The 14,666-nt window shown below is 40.0% G+C and overlaps 1 long non-coding RNA gene across 1 annotated transcript; it reads left to right on the plus strand.

The window, feature by feature from the left end:
* Positions 1 to 7,653: 7,653 nt before the first annotated feature.
* LOC149768787 (uncharacterized) lies at positions 7,654 to 13,479 on the plus strand. The gene is made up of 2 exons (XR_016397732.1): positions 7,654 to 8,024; positions 9,661 to 13,479. It is a non-coding gene; the product is annotated as an uncharacterized LOC149768787 (long non-coding RNA).
* The last annotated feature ends 1,187 nt before the right edge of the window (positions 13,480 to 14,666 follow it).

Genomic DNA, 14,666 nt, shown 5'->3' on the forward strand with positions numbered 1-14,666 from the left:
ATCAGCTGCACTTCGCTTCTGATAGTCGCCCCAGACCTCGAACGCACCATTCTGGTTGACTGCATCCGCCACAGGTGATAGGTTTCCATTTTTCTTGGATTTGTTCATTTAATTATGTTCTAGTTCTCTTGTATGATAGCCATATACTTGAAAATTTATATTGTTGTCAAAATTCAGAACATAGAACCCCTACTTTCAAACCCATCCTATTTGCCTTGTTAAAATCTAAATATTAAATTAGCACACCCTAACAACTGGATGCTTCTCAACATTCTTCGATCAGATTGATTTAGGATCAGAACAACTGTACTACTTGATTGCAATCTAATTTCTTAAATTGAATAATCTTAATCCTTAATTCTAAATAACCAAAGTAAAAATCAGCAACATTTAAATTTTAAGTTATTATTGTGAAGACTTGCTGATTTCTGAAATCATAATAGATTGCATTAGTAGGTTGTCCTGCATCAAATTTGATCTTGCATCATATTTATTAGGGTTTCATTAGTGACACTGCATTTCACATCTTCACCCAGTGTCATCATTGCATGCCAACCTGTAGTGATATGGAGTACTATTTCAATCAACCTAAAACCCCTGTAGCTACCTTGGATTCCGACATTTTGAGGTCTGTCTTAGAACAGATCGTTGCCATACGGGCTGGATACAAAGAATTTAGACAAGAGATCCGTGAGCTCGTGCAACATTCTAGGACCCCTAAATCGCCAACCCTTGTTACAGCCCAACCTAAAATCGGTTTGGTCGCACCACCTGTAGTCCTTCCCTACTCTCCTAGGCACCAAACTCAATACTCTAGGTGTCAACAATTCGGCTATATAGCGCCCCAATGTTCCACTAAGACCTACCCGATTACTGAACCAGAAGTTAGGAACCAAGAGGCCGAATATGTCGAAGAAGTCTATGAACCAAATATAGAAGACTATGAAGAAGACTTTGAAGACGAACCTATAGAATTAGACTTTGTCCAAAATGATTCCCAAAGGGAGACTAGTGATCTAAGTACAACCAAGCCACTTCACATCACAACTGTGGAAGAGGTAGTGACAGATATTGAGAGCCAATCATCTGAATTGGCACTTGTAGCTAAAGTTACCCATGCGGAGTCCAACCTTGAATATTCCCCGGTAGTAGTTTCCCTTCTAGAGGAGTTTCCTGATGCACTCCCTGATGATCTTCCGGATGCACTTTCTCCAATGCATGATATCCAACGCGCAATCGATCTAGTTCCCGGAGCATCTCTGCCCAACCTTCTACATCATAGGCTCAGACCAAATGCATATGCTAGGACCTGGAATTTAATGTTACCGACAGTTGAGTTTGCATGTAATAGTTCGGTTAACAAGTCCATAGGTATGAGTCCATTCGAAGTAGTGCATGATTACAAACTTAGGCAACCCATAGACCTGTTTTTCATGTCTCATCAGTATAGAGTCTTTGAGTCTGCACAATCAATTGTATCACATCCACATTCATTGCATCGAGAAATCAGCAATTGTAGTCACTTTAATAACTTAAAATATAAATCCTTTGCTGATTTACACAGACGTTATAATGAGTTAAGTGAAAGAGATTACATCATGATAAGAATTAGGTTTGCACGACTTTCTTCGAAAACGTTTAAGAAATTGCAAATTTGTAGTGCAGAACAGTTCAAAATCTTAAAGAAAACCAGTTCGAATGCATATGTTGTGGATCTTCCTGATGACTATGGGATTAGTGCGACATTTAATATTGAAGATTTAGTCCCATACAAAAAGATAATATTCCTGCCTTCTGACCCCTTTATTGATATACCTGCCTATGTTGGATACCCTGCCCTATTACCTGCTGTTGAGCCACCACCTCCCAAATTTCATGCACGCAGAGAACAAATAGAACATATATTGGATGAGCAGGTTATTTCAAGCAGGAACGGTGGTTACCAACGTTACCTTGTTCGGTGGAAAGGTCGACCAAAGTCTGATGTGACGTGGATTTCCAAAGCACAGTTGCAGCGCATTGACCCCGATCTTCTGGAGCAGTACGACAGCCGGCCAGACCTGTACTCGACGGGGTCGAGTTTTTCTCACCCGGGAGGAGTTGATGGGGACATCAGAGCCCTTCATCCAGATGATCCTGAGCCCCCGGATTGAGCCAGACTCGTTTATTTGCATATTTATTTTATTATTTTATTTTTGGGCTTATTTGCATTCTAGGGTTTATTTGTGGTTTATTTTATTTCTGGGCTTATTTGCATTTTAGGGCTTATTTGTGTTATTTGTGGGTTCATTAGGATTTATTTCTGTGTAAGGGGGGTTTATGCAAGTTGTGTATTTGGGCCCTATATATAGGGAACTATTTTCATGATTAGGGTTTAATGAATGATTAAGAATTTCTTTTCCCCCAGATCTTATTCTTCCTCCTCCTCCTCCCCTTCTCTTCTTCCTGTGTCTCTAGAACCTCTTCTTCCTTCTTCCTCTCTTGTTCTTCCTTCTTCTTCTCTTCCCCCGCACTGGTGCTGCATCACACAGGATCCAGCCAGCTCAGCGGGTCCCAGCCGATTCAGCCAGCCTGATTTTATTTTAGATTGATTTATTTTAGTTCGATTTATTTTATGTTGATTGGGTTTATTTGCATATTGTCATTTTAGGGCCTTTTTCGGGATTGTTTTATTTGTAGGGATCTATTTGTTATTTTGTGACCCTATTTATATGGGTCAACCCTCATGTTTAGTTTTTTGATGAATGATGAATCAAAATTAGCTTCCTTATCTTCTTCTTCCCCCTCCTCTTCTCCCCCTTCTCTTCTTCTCCCTCCTCTTCTTCTCCCTTTCCTCTCCTTTCTGCAGTCGTTCTGCATCAGCTTTCGTATCAAAGCATCCGGTTTTGCCTCTGTTGCCAAAACCCTTTCCTTCTCTTGGCTGCCGTGAGTCAGGCTACGGATGAAAAAAAAAAAACAAAGAATCCTTGTTCCCGTGGCCATCATCCTCCCTAGGGGAAAGCCCCTAAGACGATTCCCCCACCCCACCCCGCGCACGTCCGACGCCTCCAACGCCGTCGCGAGGTCCGCTGCCGAGAGCACCGACCGCGCGCCCTGCAACCCGACAAAGAGGATCTCCCTGAGCCACCGGCCAACCGTGGCGGTACCCGAGCACGGAAGAGAGGAGGATGCGCTCGGCTCCGCCCGCATCCCCATCGCCAACCGCCACGCTCCATTGCGTCCCGGCGTCGCCGTCAGTGGCCAGATCACTCATTGTCGCTCCTTCGTATCCCGCTTCCACACGCTCCCGTGCGTCCCCGGTCGCCGATCTCATATGGATCCGAGGAAAGGGGCACTGCCACTCTCGAGCGCCCATCGTCCCGATCGTCGCCGCTGCCTTCCCTTCTTTGCGATTCTCGACTCCTCGCAGCGGTCGCCCGCCTGTGCCCCCATCTCTTTCAAGGCTTCAACCGCCACCGCACCCCATGCACCGGTCTCCGCGGAAGCAGGTAACCACCTGCAACCTCCTCCCCTCAAAGCCCCATGATGGAGCCGAACCCGTAGTGGGTTCCTGGAGCAGGTGCGCCCGCTAACCCGAACCCAATCGGGTTAAAAAAAAGAAAAAAAGAAAAGAAAAAAGAAAAAAAAGAAAAAAAAAGAAAGAAAACAAAAAAAAGAAAAAAAAAAAGAGAAGAGTACCTTTCATCTTCTTCCTCTGGTCGTCCGCAACTCCACCGCTGCCTCCGCCTCTCCTCCCCCGATCGCATGCCGCTTCCCCTCCACCCGCACGCAACGCCGCTCTCTTCCTCTGCCGCCCACACGTAGTGCCACCCTCGTGCTGCGACCGCCTCCGCCTCCGCCTCCACCGCAGCGCCGCCCCCTTCCTCCGCCGCCCACACGCAGCACCGCCCCCGTGCCGCGACCGCCTCCACCTCCGAACTCCTTCCCCGAGCTCCACCCCTTCTCCCACCTCTCCTCTTCTCTACGATCCCCTTAACCCTTCCCTCCTCTTTCCTCCACTGATCGCACCCCCCCTTCCCCTCTGTGGGATCAAGGGTAACCCCATCTCTCCTCCCCTTTCTTCTTCCTTCACGGCCGAACCCATCTCACCTCCCACCCCACCTTCATTTTCTCTCTCGAGCCGGTTCTCTCATCGGGCCCGCACCCGCACCCCCAAAGAACCCACCGGGTCCGACTCTTAGGCCCTAAACACCGGGGCCAATCTGATTTCCTCCTCACAGGCTCAAGCCCGTCGGCCTGCAACGCCACTGCAGAGCCCATTTCGACCTGCCGAGTTGCTGAGATCAGCCCCGATTGGAGCCGTTTGACGAGCCTACTTGCTATGCAGCGCTTCTGGTAGTGGCCCAACCCAGGTCAGATTTTTCTATTACCGAAAATTCTATTTGTTTATCTAAATTTAGAATCAATTAACTCTTAAATGCTCTATTGATATTGCTTTCTAAAAATTCAACACATCCACTCCAAACAACACCAAAACCCTAGTAGGGGCCTATCTTTGTTATTAATTGTAGGGCTACCTAATCTTTGGGAGTTCTTTGAGGCTCTGTGCAACCCTGCAACACACTGAAAACTAGTACTATTTGACTGCAACTACTTACCTGAATTTATTACGTAATTCAAAGCCAATTTCAATTACAAGAGTTAGCTTCCAATTATATTGAGCATATATCTTGCTATTTTAAATTACTTTCATGCATTAGGTCTACTTAGGAACCTCTATAGTTGGTAGGATCATACATTTTGTCATTCATTTTATGCATCTACGTAGTGGTCGTGTCGCATCTCATCCTGAGTCCCAATTAGGTATGGATTCCAAAATCGAACCTCTATTAAAAGCTATTCAAGACACTAATGCTCAAGTCCAAAACAACAATGCCCAAATTCATGACCCAACCACAATGTCCACCCAAGTTAATGCCCGATTTGATTCAATTGAGGCTTCACTTCAGAGGGTTATTGAACCCAAGAAAGCTAGTACCTTCCATTTACCGAGTCTTAAAGGAGACGAAACCCTAGAACATATCCTAGAACAACAAGGCTCTGTTCGGCAGGGCAATTTTAGTAATAGGTCTGTTCCAGGTCATCATCATGCCTACCCTCGCCCTAGAGGACCTGGTCCCTTCCCTAATATTGATAGAGGTTACCGACATAACGTAGAGCCCAAAGAACCTCGTGACCATGTTGAAGATGTGATGAAAGGCATCCGGGTTGAAGCCCCTACCTTTGATGGTTGCAATGACCCAAAGATCTTTTCAGACTGGTTGCATGAAATGGACAACTTCTTTGAGTGGTATAATTTGTCTGAAGAGAAGAAGGCTCGGTTCGCCAGAAGGAAGCTCATCGGTCGAGCTAAACTTTTCTGGCAAAGTACCGAATATCTGTTAGCTAGGAGACATCAACATGAAGTAACTGATTGGGTAGAGATGAAAGAGAGACTTAAAGAAAAATACCTGCCCCTTAACTGCCAAGATGATCTCCTTAACCGATGGAACACTAAGTCCACATTTGTAAAGCGCCCTGACACACGGAGCACTCCTACGGGCCTTAATTCCTTAGGGTCCAAACCTTCTGTAGGGTCCACTACTCATAGGCCCCCTCCTACTGCCCATGTCCCAGGCCGAGACACTAATGGCAAGGGAATGCTTGGTGAGCCTCCCAAACCACAGGTTTTGGTCACGTTACCTCCCAATGTGCTAACAAATTTTTCGTTATTGCTCAGCAAGAGCAGGGAGGTGACATAGATGACTTAGAGGAGCAAATCTATGAACCAAACCTCGATGACATTCAGGACATTGAGAAAGAGTGTGATGACAAACCTGAAACCCTAGGATACACCTACATTCCACCTAGCTCGCTTGCACAGTCAGATAACGAGTCTGACCAGTCTACCATGAGTGTAGTTGGATATGCCCTCGCACAACCCATCGAAACTGATGTTAGGATTTCTAAGCATGCATATGCATTTACACAACACATTCATAAGTTGTATCAGGAAATCCATAAGGGCATTCATGCATGTACTGTTCAGTATAAGATGCAAGCTGATTTTCGTGCTAAAGAATTTCAAACTTGGGGTTACGTAATAATCTGTCTTAAGGAATTGCAGTCTCTTAGTATTGGACCATTCAGGGTGTTGCACAAGGATGGCACTGATGCCTATGCCATTGACTTTCATTTTGGTCATAGCCTTACTATTAATATTAAAGATTTGGTTGCAATCCCTGATGACTCTTTTGCTGCACACTCTCCTGCGCCCATTGTTTATCCTATTATTGATTCCATGCCATCTTCGTTTTCTTTTACCCTCCATCGAGCACAAAAAGAGTATATTGATTCTATTTTAGCCGAGCAAATAGTTTTTACTAGTGATGGAGGCATCCAGCATTTTCTGGTTCGTTGGCGAGGACGACCAAGGTCCGGCTACACTTGGATCCAGCGTGAGGAGATATCGCCAATTGACCCGGACTTGTTGGAGTACTACCGGGGCTTTACCGAGCCGCTTTCATCGAGGTCGACTTCTTTCCACCCGAGGAGAGTTGGTGCGGACACCAGTGCCAGGTCAGCCGGTCGCCACAGGATCCAGCCAGCTCAGTGGGTCCTAGCCGATTCAGCCAGCCTAATTTTATTTTAGATTGATTTATTTTAGTTCGATTTATTTTATGTTGATTGGGTTTATTTGCATATTGTCATTTGGGTTTATTTGCATATTGTCATTTTAGGGCCTTTTCGGGATTGTTTTATTTGTAGGGATCTATTTGTTATTTTGTGACCCTATTTATATAGGTCAACCCTCATGTTTAGTTTTTTGATGAATGATGAATCAAAATTAGCTTTCTTGTCTTCTTCTTCCCCCTCCTCTTCTCCCCCTTCTCTTCTTCTTCCTCCTCCTCTTCTTCTCCCTTTCCTCTCCTTTCTGCAGTCGTTCTGCATCACGTAGCAGTGGCCCCTTTGGTACAATGATGGGGTTATGAAGCATTTTTATTAATAATAAATCGTGATGCACCCAGCGGCCGTTAAAATTTGTCTAATTTATTTAACTTATTTAATAAATAAATTATATAAATCAAATTAAATTATTTATTTAATAAATAGATTGGATATAAATTTTAAATTTTATTTTGTTTAATAAATAAATTAAATTTAAATTAATAATTTTTTGATCCAAACCGGTATCTAACACAATTACGTTCATGCGCTCGGTGCAATACACGGTTTAAATCACCAATAAAATTTAAGACACAACAGTGGACCTCTTTGATACAATGATAGGCTCCAAGTATTTTTATTAATAATAAATTTATCTAACTCATCTAATTTGTTTAATAAATAGGTTATATAAGTTGAATTGAATTATCTATTAATAAATAGATCGAATTTAAATTTAATTTTTTTATTTAATAAATAAGTTAGATTTAAATTTATAAATTTTTGGTCCGGTTTGCGTCTAACCCAATTAATATCTGATCCGATTGGACACGATTATCACTCCTAGTTTACTGGCTCGGTGGTATACACGGTTTAAACGGCCAATAATTTTTTGAGACGTCGCAGTGGCCCCTTTTGTACAATACAATGATAGGGTACGAAGCGTTTTTATTAATAATAAACCGTGACGCACCTAGAGGCCGTTGGATTTCCACAACCGTTCACGTGCTATACATCGAGATTGGCTGCGTTCGCAGTTGAAGGCGCGCGGTCAACCTAAAGCCCCTTTTTCTTCTTAACGCGACCTCGCTAGGGTTTAGCTCTCTCACTTCATCCTCGCTTTTCGATCTCCTCGCATTTCGATCGCTCCCGAATTGATGGCCAAATTCTCCTTCGATCTTGATGGCTCTCGAAGCGGACGTGCTGGTGGGCGGCGCCGATCGGCCGCCGATGCCGGGGAGATAACGCCGTAGTCCTCGCCTGCGGTGCGGATGGATGCGGCGGCGGCGGCGGCGGCGGCGAGGTGGTAGGACGTCGTGGCCATTTGGAGGGATGGAATCTGTGGCAAAGAGGAGCCAGCTGATGCCTTCGTGAAACCGGTAAACTAAGCTGTTTTCTTTAGTTCTTGTTATGCTTTGGAAAGTTTTAGTATATATACAAGAAATTTAGAGATTTTGTAGGGTCTTAGACTAATTCATTGAATTAGTTATAGAACTCTTTATTTTATTAATCAACACATTAGTGTGTCTGAATCAATTTGCAGAACTTGTCACGACCATTTATTCTCAGTTTTTGTTTTTTCTTTGTTGTGATTCAAAATTTTGGACCTTTCTAATGTTTAACTAAAAAGTTCATATTCCGAGAGCTTTAAAATATTTTGAAATGCACGATAATTTCAGCTTATTCGCAAAGCCAAAATATAAAATTGAAAACTTTGATGAGCTATTGGCATTAGAAAACACAGTGTCATAGATCTAGCTAACATGTCAGACGCTTTTCTAGGCATGTTTACAGCACCCTTTATGCCGGTCTTTATCATGGTTTAGTCCATCAAGGAATACGCATGCTTGCTTGAGAACATTTACCAGGATCCATTGCATTAATCAAAAATCATATTTGTAAAAGTACATAAAAGAAAAATATAATGATTTTTGTGTAGAAGGAAAATGATTATAAGATGAAACACCCAATTTACATGATCGAAAAATCTTATTAAAGTTAAAAAAAAAACTCTACCATTGATTGTTGAATCTGTTAATATGGTTCTCAGATGTCTCACGCTGTGAATTTCACCTGTACGCTTGCTTTTTTTTTTCTTAATGGATGAACATATGTCACCGTAAACCATGACAAAGTTGCCCAGAAATGGATAGAGCCATTCTTTTGATTTTGAATTGATCTTCTTTAAGATTAGATTATGCTGTCACATGTTTAATATGCACATGCTTGACATGATATGGAAGCTATGCAGAATGAAATATAGATTATAGTTGATGCATACACTGACCCTCTTTATAGAAGACAGACAATCAATTCGTAAAGTACTGCTATCCTGATTGAGTATGTAGAGTTAATCTCGAGGAGTATGATTAATACAATGTAGGATATTCTTATGTTAAGGCAAAAATATTCCCAACCTGACATTCTTGATCACATTCAAACTCAGACATGTTATCCCTCATAACATTGCTAGAGATAGACAGGGGTGGATTTTTCATTTATTAAGTCTGTTCGATCTAACTATATTGAAGTGGGACAGAATGTCAGTATAATTGCCTTCCTAGCAAGGTATATAAATTCCATATGACTGGGCACTTTTAAATCGTTCCTCGCAACTTCCATGCATCTTCTTAAGGGCCTTTTTTCTTTCTTCACCAACCCTCCTTAACACTATGTCTGTCTTTCTTCATTTGTACATCCCTTTCTCTCCAAAGGAGCACTCCTCCCGAGGAGCAGATTTGTGGTCCCACAGCCTAGCTATCACTAACAAGTATTTTTCCTACAAGTGCTATCTGCACAAAGGCTTGGACCATATAAAAACACATAATTAATAATATTTTCAATTGTACCTGAGTCATCAAGATTCTGAAGAACTGTGGAAGAATCAAAGCAAAAGGTCATAACTCTAACAGCCTAGCATCCTCATCCTTTGGCATGGCATCTCTTATAATATGGTCCTAGAATTTGACAATTGAAATGATTATCCTATTCCTCATGATAACGTCACTCTTGCAGATTTGGTTTCATAAATGCTGTTTCCATCCTGAAAATATAACAAGGCCTTGCGGCTAAGAAACATGCAAATATTACGCCGTCAAAACATGATTTGCAGCCATTGGAAAGATTTAGGATTAACATGGAATCATAGAGATGGCATATTTCTATTGTTTTGGATTCACTGTTTCGAGATCTTCACAATGGAGACTTTATTGTGAGGTTTAAATGCAGTGATAAATCAATATCTTCTCACATCTGCATCTGGTCTTAAACTAAGAACCTTTCAATCTTGAAAAATTGTTTGGGAAAGACCGTAGCAGACAAATTTGCAAGTGCAACAGACTTATTTTTGTATGTAGATCTCCGATATGATGTACTATTATGAGGATCCTGATCTTGCATTGAAGTTGGACAATATCAAATTAATTAAAAAGAAATGTGGTCGAGTGCACTGCATCGATCAATATCTCATCTCTTCTTTGCTCAAATGGCATGACCATCTGCAATTGTATCCATCCTCCTCTGCTGAAGTTATTATGCTGTAGTTGCCAAAACAATTCATAAAATATAAAACATATTTAGCTAATTTTACTTTGGATGTCTCTTGGATAACCGATCAAAACTCCATTAAAAAATGGAACTGATTAAGAAATTAAGAAATTGCTTATCAGTTTTTTCTCTAGCATGTTTCTGAGTCACACAGTCTGACAATAAAATGCTTCTTGATGTCATTTGGGTTTTATTTGGTTTCTTTCATATTAAAATATAGTCAAAGCTAAAGTTTTGCAAATGAAAGGAAATTGTTTTTTACAGTTGTGTAAAAGGCTAACAATAACTCCATGAATTGAGTTTGAAGCATTAAAGTTACTCTTGTCATAGGCTCTGTAACTAAAAGATGGTAACTCGGTCACGGATGCTGCATTAGTGCACGAGTATGAGTTCCAGAATTGGAATAAAACAAAATAGGGGGTACATTTATTCACACATCACAGACATCTTAGGTGTCTGGCAAATATAATCATGGACAGAACTCATTAATGTGGAGCGAAAGAAGAGCCTGAATATTAAGAGTGATGGACATAGATATACTATATATGAAAATAAAAAAATAAAAAGAGAAATGATTTTGTGCGAGTTCTTTCAATTATCTTCAACACTTGGGTGTATTATACTGTGTTGTCCATGGAAGACCTGTATGAAGGGAGCAAAAGAAATTTTTGTTGCACTAATGCAATAACTAAGGCAAGGTGAGTGGGATATACAGTTTGTTGGAGTTGATAGTTTTTGTGCCATTGTTTGCTGTGAGGACTTGCACCTGATCATTGTTTTCCTGCTTTTGTGCTTGCCAAAAGTTTGAGAGACAATTTATTGTTCTCTTCTTCTATTGCTTTTGTTCTCTTTTTCTTTGTAGCTGGTAAGCTTTTGATTTTATGTTGATGCAATATTGCTTATTGTTGAGGGGGCATGTTAAATTTTGACCTCTTCTGTTCCATGTATTGTGTCCCCATTATTTAGATGTCAATTAACAAATATAGTTTAATTTGAATTCAGCTTCGAGTGGACCATGTTTCTAGCCCATGATGAGGCAACGATGGTGCAAAATTTTCAGAATGGGAAAACGATGGCACATTTATAGTTTGTGATGGAGTAATGATATTAACGAGTTTAGCCCATATACCTCACTCATCCATAAGTATCAGAAGTGTATACCAAGTGTTTCAAGTTAGTTTCGACTTTGGACCATCCCTGATCACATTTTTAGCCTATGACGGAAAAACGATGGTACCATATTTTCGGTCTTTGATGGGGATAATACTACGTTTCTAGCCTGTAATGAGGAACGATAAATATGGCTAGTCCATCACTACCATCAACCATCAAATTATGCAAGCCACATTTATATCAATTTCATGTATACATCGAACTTACAATAAACAATATAAAAATATTATCAAGTTCTTCTATCCTCTATAATAAATATAAGCATATCAAAGTGTACATTCATGCAAGAAAGTGTGCAAAGGAAAATTCTTACCCTTAACGGGCAATAGAACCCAAATCAGGATATGCCCACGAGCCACAAAATGGCAAGCATATCCAATCAAATTAATATCAATAATTTAACATAATTAAGGAAACTAATTATCCTCGTAAAAATCTAGAAACCCACCTATCTATGATCAAGCACCAGTTGAGCATTTAAATCAATCATTTATTTCTTTTTAAATCTTAAATTACCCTAATTCCATGTTTACCCTAATCTACTTCGATCGAAATTAAATTTCTAAAAATAAAATAAATTAGAAGGTTAGGATTTCATCTTAATTAAAGAATTAGAATGTGGAACTCCACTCTAAATCCACCCTTGTCCAGATGATCCAATCCCCACATAAATCAATCCGGGCGAGAAGAACAGATGCAGCGAGGGTGGGGGGTAGGGGATCGGAGAGACGGGGTACCCAAACTCCACAAAATTAAATAAGCTAAACACACCTACGACTAGATACGATCGTGGAGCAAAGGACGAGCAGGAAAGGAAAATGGAATAGAGAGAGCCAATGTCGGCGGTCTCAATGTGGGTACTTGCAGGGAGGCGGCTAAAGAGAGTCGGAGAGAGGAGGCCGGGTTGTGTCAAATGTCGGTCGAATGGCTGACAGCGAGAAGGAAAAGGATATGCAGTTTCAAGTAGAGGACAAGAGAAAGAAACTGAAAGGTTTATATTATGTATATATATACATATATATATATACATATATATATATATATATATACATATATATATATATATATATATATATATATATGTATGTATGTATGTATGTATGTATACATGTATACATCAGCTATTCACACTACTTTCGCATGAGCACAGCCACATCACTAGTAAGAAGGCTGCACAAAGCAGAAGGTTTTCAGTATTTTTGGATAAGGTTTTGTGCTGTAACAATTCATTCTCACACCAGTTAGCTTGTCTCATTACCAATATAAAAATATGTCAGTGTGCCTACATGCATCAGTCCTTTTAACATTAAATTGTTAAATGACCTTGGAACAGTATTGAAACCTTATATAATTCTTTCGTCCTTTAACAACAAAATAGTGCTTCTTTATCAATCATAATAAAAAATGAGCAGTGTAGATGTGAACTATAATAATTTTATACCGCCCCTATTTTGATTGCCATTATGTAGATTATAAAACAAGCAACAAAATGGTTCATGACAGTGAAGTGCCCTGCAAATGTCCTCTTCCCCTTCATTTTCAGCTAATGAGATTTCACCTCCTAAAATTTTATTCTATAAAAGAGATGCTGATTGACAAATAGTCCACTTTTAAACACACTGTTGATCAATGACTAATGAGATCTTAATCATTTATCTACTAACTCCTAGACCCTTTTTCATTATTATAATTTATAATTTGTGTATTAAAGATCAATTACTGCAATTATTTTAGTCGTAATCTTGAGCACTATTTTTTACTTTCTAATTAAAAGAAGAAATATGGTATCAACAAATTAACCATATACTCTCATGATTTGCCCTAAAGGAAGATGGTCACTCACATGTGAGGTGCTTTGCTTCTTGGGGGAAAAAAACAAGGAAAATAATTCTTGGTTCAATATAGGAATTGAGCATCTTCCATTATAAAAAATTATAAAAATCTTGATCCTATTACATTGACCAATATAAATTGATAAATAGTCTTTATATGAGAAATCAGCTGATATTATATGTTCATACCGATAGATAGTTTTAATCACTTTTTGACTTCGGTAGATATGTTTTTAAGTAATAAATTTCAAATTAATAGTTAAATATAGTTTTTAATCTCACATTTATCACAATGGTCAGTTTTTAATATTTTATTTTGAAAATATGGACCGGGATCTTAACATCTTTCTAGATGCCTGAATTGAGCAGGATTGGTCACTTCCTAACTAGAAGGAAAAAAAAGGACATCAATGTCGTAAAAACAAGTACTCTCTTTACTGAGCCTGCTAAGTGGGATCTTACTATTCTCCATGAGTGCGTCAATCATGATTTGGTCAGCAGAATTACTTCTCTCCCATTATTAAGGTAGATTGCCGAGGATTGCGACACTTGGTATCAATCCGCCTCAACTTCAGCGAAGGCACATCAGATTTATAATGAGCTAATACATCAAAATATTTCAGAGAGGGAAGATCAAGTGAACTTCTCTATCATTTGGAAACTTGCTACATCACCAAGAGTCAAACTATTTTTGGTGGAAAATACTGTGAAAAAGACCGCCTTGCAAGTTTTTCTTACTTCAACGCTGATTACTGGATGTAGATCAATTGGCTTGTTGACTTATGTGGTTTTTGATTGCTGGTGCTATTGGGAATGCGGTGCTTTTTGATGATTCGCTAGAAGGTGTTCTACAATTTCTTTCCCAATCCCATGATAATCTATAGAAATCCATTGTAGCTTACTGCAGTTGGTCTCTATGGTCTGCTAGGAATTCAAGTACTTTCGAAGACCAAGTTTTGACTCTTGATAACATTGCTAACTGCTCTACTAGACTGGCAAAAGAATGGCTTGAATCTTTTTCTAACCCTCAGCCCTAGAACATTTGCAACTCTAGTCTTCTCATGAGAATCCGTACGAGCATGTGTTTAGTTTCACATCGATTATTCGTTGAAAATTTTTTGGATATTTATACAGGACTAAGAAGCCAAAAAAAATACTTTCCGACTAATCTTGTAAGGTAAGGTCTTGAATTGTGATAGAAATGATATCAGAGCAAACTTTGTGGAGGTTGGTGCTCCATGCTTTTCTTCAAGTTTTGTTCCTACACTGAACTTCGTGCAGCCTGGGAAGATATTGTGATGGTAACTACAAAGTTTGGTAGTCCTTGTCTCGAAATTCCCTTGCTGTCATTCAATGGTTAAAGAAGTTATCCCATTTAATGGTTCCTCTGCTGAGAGGAGATAACTTCCTTCCTTCAGAACTTCACTGTTCAACATGTTTCTAGGCAGACTAATGTTGCTACTGATTGGT

The sequence above is a fragment of the Phoenix dactylifera genome, chromosome 1 (genome assembly GCF_051530095.1).
Source record: "Phoenix dactylifera cultivar Ajwa chromosome 1, Ajwa_hap1_PhDact_Kaust_v1.1, whole genome shotgun sequence".
Lineage (NCBI taxonomy): Eukaryota > Viridiplantae > Streptophyta > Magnoliopsida > Arecales > Arecaceae > Phoenix > Phoenix dactylifera.